This window comes from Branchiostoma floridae, chromosome 7 (genome assembly GCF_000003815.2).
Source record: "Branchiostoma floridae strain S238N-H82 chromosome 7, Bfl_VNyyK, whole genome shotgun sequence".
NCBI lineage: Eukaryota > Metazoa > Chordata > Leptocardii > Amphioxiformes > Branchiostomatidae > Branchiostoma > Branchiostoma floridae.
The window spans coordinates 19,880,641-19,888,146 of record NC_049985.1 but is presented as its reverse complement, the minus strand read 5'-3'; the positions used below and the strand labels follow the sequence as shown (position 1 = coordinate 19,888,146).

At 38.4% G+C, this 7,506-nt stretch overlaps 1 long non-coding RNA gene across 1 annotated transcript; it reads left to right on the top strand.

Annotated features, from left to right (window-relative positions):
- Window positions 1-529: 529 nt before the first annotated feature.
- Window positions 530-4,722, top strand: LOC118420255. The gene is made up of 2 exons (XR_004831717.1): window positions 530-604; window positions 3,877-4,722. It is a non-coding gene; the product is annotated as an uncharacterized LOC118420255 (long non-coding RNA).
- Window positions 4,723-7,506: the final 2,784 nt, after the last annotated feature.

Genomic DNA, 7,506 nt, shown 5'->3' with positions numbered 1-7,506 from the left:
ATGGGAATGACTGAAGGCTAATCCAAGATGGCGCCCTCCACAGATTATCGAATGGGCCGAGATTAGGGCTGACGTCAGAGTTGCGTTGCGCGGTAGAGGGCAAAAAATGGGAAGACGATTTGGGTGTGACTTAAAATCCTTGAAAATCCTTCTTTTCCTTGAAAATTTTTGCCCAATCTGGAGACTTTTTGAGTTAGAAGAGACAGGTAGGGTCTAAGCTTTCCTGTTTGGGTCAAAATTTGTTCAGTTCAGCAGTTCAGCTGGTGTAAGGACAGGTTTTAGTTATAGGGTGCTACCGGTTGTATCAGGAGGGAAAATGGGTCAAAGGTGAGGTTTCTTTCATAGAGCGAGCTTTTCTCCGAGAATGAGCCAAACAACCCTCTGTTTTCTTTGAATGCTTATAAACTAGACCCAAGTGACTTTCTGGTGGAGAAGAATTTTAAAGATTGAACTATGGGTTAGTACTTTTTTGAAGCCTTCATTCAGTGTATTTCAACATGCTTGTCAATGGGCAGCCCTAACTTCGATGTCTGACCATTATACACGTACACGCCTGGAAATGTGCCTTACTGGACGTATTTATTCCACGTAACCCAATCTACAGGTAGGTCTAATACATCAAGGTATCGTTTTTGTATCTCATGATTATGAATGACCCATAGAAAAATCATAATCCATTCCAAACAGGTAGAATAATTTTTCACCCCGGAGGTCTCTCCGACCTCCTTGAAAATTTCCACCTTGTTTCCACGTAATTAATAATTTTCTACTGTTGCAGGTACATTATAACGTTACATGATAGGTTCTAGGGCCCAGTTTTCTCATGACAATGGTACTTGCATTTGTTTTGAAAATCCGAGGTTACAAGGACAATTTGTAAGCCTTCAGGGTACAGGATATACTATTACCTCCTTGGATATACTGACAGCGGTCACTATAATAATTTTAAAATTATACAGTGTAACGTTGCTTGTACCGTGATACATAATAGTATGAGTAGTACTAAGTATTAGTCTCTAACAGACTCCAGAGGTCGCTGGAAAAACTGTAGATATTGAACAAATAGGAGTCAGGTGGCTAAAGGTGTACTGAGCTTGTGACTGTGATAGCTGGGTAGATTGCACATTACTGACTGAAATGCCATGGCAACTTACTAGTATTTATCCCTATCTGGCTAGTAAGTCTTTCTCTTTTTCATCCAGCAATATGTCTGCTTGGAGACTCACTTTAGTATCTCAATTGGTAAAATCAAGGAGGTAAAAAAAGGCACGTCAACAGTGACACAACTGGATGCTCTGCTGTGATGTTTGGGCTGTTTGGTGTTTGATTGTGGGATATATATAATAGAATATTAGAATACAACACGGTGTATTCCGTATCAACCAAGGTACCCGCGGGTTGGATCGCCCGACGCCTTCGACCGTCGGGCGATCCGATCTGTGGGAGGGCTTGGACCGAGGGTGAATACACCGTGTTGTATTTTATCTGGACCTGAACTGGACCTGGACAGTCCTGAATTTTCTGTACCGGTACCCACCCTTAGTTCATGCCGTACTCGTAAGAAATTCTTGCCGATCCAGTAATAGACTGTAAATTAGTAATTAGTAATAGACTGTGTGGGACCGCGTGGCGCAGTGGAGCATTTCCGGATCTGCACCGAGAGGTTGCGGGTTCAATTCCGGCATGTCGTGCCACCGATCTTGTGCCCTTGGGAAAGGCACTTTACACGACTTTCCCCACTTTACTCAGGTGAAAATAAGTAGCTAGCTTCAGCTAGGGCCCTCCCTCGGATAGGATGTTAAATGGAGGTCCCGTGTCTGGGGAGAGCCATACCCCAGGCACGTTAAAGAACCCGCAACATGTGCGATGGTGCGGTGTGAGTGGTCCAAATCCTACAGGACCTTGGCCGCACCTGGGACAATTACTGTGGTATTGAGATCACCTGAGTGGCGCCGAATGGCAGCTCGCTCCAGAGCCTTGCAATCTAGCCCTGCCTATTGTAAGCTCCTCGCAATTCAGCCCCTGGCTGCAAAGAGTGAGTAGTCGGCCCACCCAATAACAATAACAATTATTTTTTAAATTGAATCCCTGATATTCAGAAAATTGAGCATGATACATCATGGTAACTTTTGTTTAAAAAGTGGAGTCACCCCTTTGGCTTATAACCCAAAACTCACTTAGGTGGAAATGAGTACCTAGCGTATGCCTGTTTCTCATCCAGAGTATAATACTAGACTAGTCCTTCAGTGTAATAATGCATTGCAGCTGGTGTACTATATAGTATATTCATTATTAGAAGGACTCTAGCAGTAGCAGTAACACTAACAGGCTAATACCTTTTTCCAGAAATTTTAAAGAGCAAATTTTCAAACATTCACCATATTTTCTTTATTTATTTATATTTGTCATTGATTTTTATCTACTCACTCATAATTCAGTACGGAAGACAGTTCATAACCATTGCCTTCAACGAGAATTCAACCCCCACAACATCAAATGTAGTGCCTTATATTTTATAATTGATTTTATATTAAGACATTGGTGTTATGTACTCCATTCTTAAATTACTCATACTTTTTCACTGTGTATGCCATTAGCTTTGGGCATGACTTTGCAAATAAAACAATGATTTTGATTATCAATATTGAGTTAACATGCTAACTGTAAATGAGGAATTTTTTTCATTCACCGGGAACTTAAAACCATCACAAACATTTTTCCATGGCAGTTAGAGACTACAGTGCATAGTGCTACTACAAACTTAAAACCACCGCGAACAGTCCTTTTTCCCGCTACCGCAAAATTAAATTCCCGCAAACTTAAAAGCATTTACAACTTAATAATGAAACAATTTGTGTCTTAGATAAGTCTTTTTTTTCTAATACGAAGGGGGTGGTAGCACCAATCTCGGTTATTTTGACAGCGATAAACTCACTACTATAGGTACCAATATACTTAACCAAGCAGAGCAGATCAAAATACACATTGCTATATTATCCTCATATTATGGATATTTTAAGCCCTTTTGTTAGAAAAGAAATCAATGCATGTTTTTGTTTACATGTTGCATTATGAGTGTGAATGTGTATGTGAGTGTGGATGTGTGTGTATGCCTTTTTGTGAATATGAGTATGTGTGTGTGTGTCTCAACATTTACATTTGTATGTCATACTTAGGCCATGATACAAGGTAGTGTTCAATACAAGTGTTCAGGAACCGGTTGATAACTTGGCTTATTACATGGGGTTCTACTAATAGTAGAACCCCATGTAGTAGTACTATAGGATCATTCAAACATGCTTCATGTGTACTGAGATTCAAACATTAGAATTGCTGTTGTTACAATTTTTCCGTTGAGGACGCCAAATTTTCTCAAATTCTGCATTTTGCATTGAAACAAATGTTTTTCTTGGGTGGGTATGACATAGATAAAGTAAAATACTGTTTACAACATGCTGTATTCTGTATCACCCTTGGTCCCAGCCCTCATGTGGGTGGGATCACCCTCCAGCCTAACCACAGTTGAACAGGTGCCTCAGGCGATAAGGAATACACCATGTTGTATCCTATATGTATATATGTGAGTGTGTTTTTGTGTGTACAGTGTGTGTGTATTTGTGTGTACAGTGTGTTTGTGTGTACAGTGTGTTTGTGTGTGTTTAGAGAGTGTGTTTGTATTTTGACAATACTCCCTGTATTTCATTAGGTCTTTATTTGTTGTCATAAGATCACAGGACACGATACTTCCTTGCTATCAGATGTATTTCAATAGGCACTGACAACAAGGCTATACAGTGACATTGCTAATGCAACCTTCACCAGAATCATGTCCATTACAACACTGAAATATTTTAATTTGTAATGTTGTTGCTATAGGTGCTGATGACACTCAACCCAGGCAGGCCATCAGTGCACATGAGATGACAGCAGATGAGAAGCTGATTATGCAATGGATTACCTGCTTCTACAACATGCAAATGGGAGAGTTATAATGAACATTAACGAAGTCCCAATTTCTTTGTAAAAAGATAAACAGCTAGTAGAAGCATGCTTTTTGCAATGCACTGTGTTACTATGACAATTACAATGACTCAGATTTAGATGCTTTGAAATCATAGCTCTCTGGACTGTAGATGTCATATGTTAAAGCTAATATGTAGCATGCAGTATCCTAGATGCAATGTTGTGAGGAACCATTTTGCATATCCATATTTACAAATAGCTTGCAATTATATACCTCAGTATATGTATGCTGTCAGTAACTGTAAGTCCCTGAGGCATGACTGATTGACCAAGGAAGCAGAGCATTTTCTTAAATGTTCAAATTCTGTGTTTTATCAAAGTTTCATTGAACAGGTAGCTATATGGAGAGGGGTGGATTAATTGTCTGTTTAAGATGCTCTCCAGGAAATGTTAAGGTATATAATGTTGAGCTATTCCTGATGAAATGATTTTAAAAACACAGTACATTTCATGCTTTAAGTGTAGAGCTTTCACCCTATGTACGATACATAATGGTAATTCATGAGTTTTCCTTATTTGCATGCATATACAAAAATAAGTGCAAACACAGGACCACATGCAGTTGTGCATTGTATATAAAGGTATGAACAAGTTGACCTCTATTTTCCAGGTAGACAGTTATTTACTTAGATCCTTTTTGTCAAGCTTTATTTTGCTGCAGTCAAGTCATCAGAAATAAACAATGGTCCCTGGGAAAAATTTTCTTCTGAAGTCCATACTTTTTAAGGCAGGTAAATAGCCATCATCAATATTTTTGAGTTAGGCCACACCAATTTAATTTCTTGGTTCACGGATTCGCTCGCTCCTTTTTTTTGGAAAAAACAATAAAAATAAAAATTGCCACTCAGCAAATTTTCACCATTAATGAAACCATTTACCAACTTTCTGGTGTAGCAAATTGGCCTTTATATTATAAGCTCCTTAAAATGTGGGTATTATTATTGCAGTTATATTTTTCATTCATTAAGAATGGGACAAACATAAAAACTGACACTACTTTTGTAATTTTCAACGAACATGTGGTGTTACTGTACAGTAATAGTGTTTTTGTACTTTCTTCAAGCTGAAAACTTTTTATTCTCTATGTTTCGGATTAGCTCTTACCTTTACCCCAAACATTTTACAATTTTTATTTTTATTTCGCCCTTTCGCTCCATATTTTTTATGAAAAAATCCGTGAACCAAGAAATTAAATTGGTGTGGCCTTAAGGGTAAATCAATAATTTCCTGACATCACGTATGCCCTCTTTTTGTCGAAAAATGTAAATTTGGCCCTATGAACCAAAAATAGCAGATTTCAACCCAAAAATGAGATGTCGACAAACAGTGTCCGATTTCCTTCAAACCAACTTTGTTGGGTGCGGAATAATTTCCTGACATCACGTATGCCCTCTTTTTGTCGAAAAATGTAAATTTGGCCCTTTGAACCAAAAATTGCAGATTTCAACCCAAAAATGAGATGTCGACAAACGGTGTCCGATTTCGTTCAAACCAACTTTATTGGGTGCGGAATAATTTCCTGACATCACGTAGGCCCTCTTTTTGTCGAAAAATGTAAATTTGGCCCTATGAACCAAAAATAGCAGATTTCAACCCAAAAATGAGATGTCGACAAACGGTGTCCGATTTCCTTCAAACCAACTTTGTTGGATGCGGAATAATTTCCTGACATCACGTATGCCCTCTTTTCGTCGAAAAATGTAAATTTGGCCCTTTGAACCAAAAATTGCAGATTTCAACCCAAAAATGAGATGTCGACAAACGGTGTCCGATTTCGTTCAAACCAACTTTATTGGGTGCGGAATAATTTCCTGACATCACGTAGGCCCTCTTTTTGTCGAAAAATGTAAATTTGGCCCTATGAACCAAAAATAGCAGATTTCAACCCAAAAATGAGATGTCGACAAACGGTGTCCGATTTCCTTCAAACCAACTTTGTTGGGTGCAGAATAATTTCCTGAAATCTTGTAAACCATCTTTTTGTCAAAAAAAGCTAAATTTGGTCATTTGAACCCAAAAAAAGTTCATTCTATCTGGTGTGTGACCAAATTCTGCACTTTTGGTATATGTCGCCAGAGGGCAGCTGACAAGTTCTTAATATGTTTTTTACAAAAAAATAATGAAGATATATAGGTCGCCTAATAAATGACTTTATTCTATGTTACACAATATCATAGGCTATCCTAGTTCAAATTATGATGTTCCTGTGTTGATTGAAACGTGGTCTATGTGACTTTAAAGGGTACTGAAAACGAACAATACCATGTACTTTTGCGCCTTTGAAGACAGTACTAGATGAATCGATTGTTACGTACGTAGGGATGGAGAAATATCGGACCTGTTAACAGCACGGGTAGGTCAATATATAAAGCTAGTTTTGATACCCTTTCGTCTACAGATGCCAATATGTTGTAGTTTTAGAAAGAATAGCGTACTAGGGTTTGAACTAATGCTATTTTCACCCCGCTCAAAAGACACCAAACACCAAATGATGTCCGGTTAGAGGTATATGTATCGTAAAATAGACGCAGATTTCCATACAAGTCTGTCTGTCTGTCATGATGCCACCACTTTCTTTTTTAATTGCTTGCACTGAAACGTTTTGGAGATATTTGAACTTTTATTTGCACGTAAGGTAAATAATGCGTGATTTGCTATCAGAAGTTCAACTGCACGTATCTCAATAGCAAAGTACAAACATCGTATGACGTTTCAGATCACATCTAAGCACACTTTCATGCATATTTCAGCCAAATTTGAAGTAAATCTGACGTAGTTTGGAAGAGATACAAAAGTAAGAGACGTTTTGGCCTCGCGGAAATCGAGGCCGCTTGTCAACTGCATACGTTTGCAAGGGCAATTTCGGGCGAAATTTTACCGCATCATACGTAAATGCGTTTTTCTCTCTAAGACATGATAGGAGTGAAATATTTCAATGAAATTTTCAGGAAAGTGGGTTGATACGATTATCTACCTGTGTTGTTAATAGCTTAGCTCTTGCTTTATTCTGTAGGGAGATATATTGCTTTGAACTATTGTCATTTTCACCTCGCTCAAAAGCTCACCTTCGGAAAGTAGGTTTTACACCAAACTCCCTGTAGGGTTAAATATCTAAGGTAAAATAGACGCAGTTTTTCATATAAGTCTGTCAAAGACACTTTCATGATGCCACCACTTTCTTTCTGAGTGCTTTTAACCAAAACTTTTGGAGATATTTGAACTTTTATTTGGACGCAAGGTCAAAAATGCGTGATTTCCTATCAGAAGTTCAACTGCACGTATCTCAATAGCAAAGTACAAACATCGTGTGACGTTTCAGATCACATCTAAGCACACTTTCATGCATATTTCAGCCAAATTTGAAGTAAATCTGATGTAGTTTGGATGAGATACGAAAGTAAGAGACGCTTTGGCCTCGCGGAAATCGAGGCCGCTTGTCAACTGCATACGTTGCAAGGGCAATTTCGGGCGAAATTTTACCGC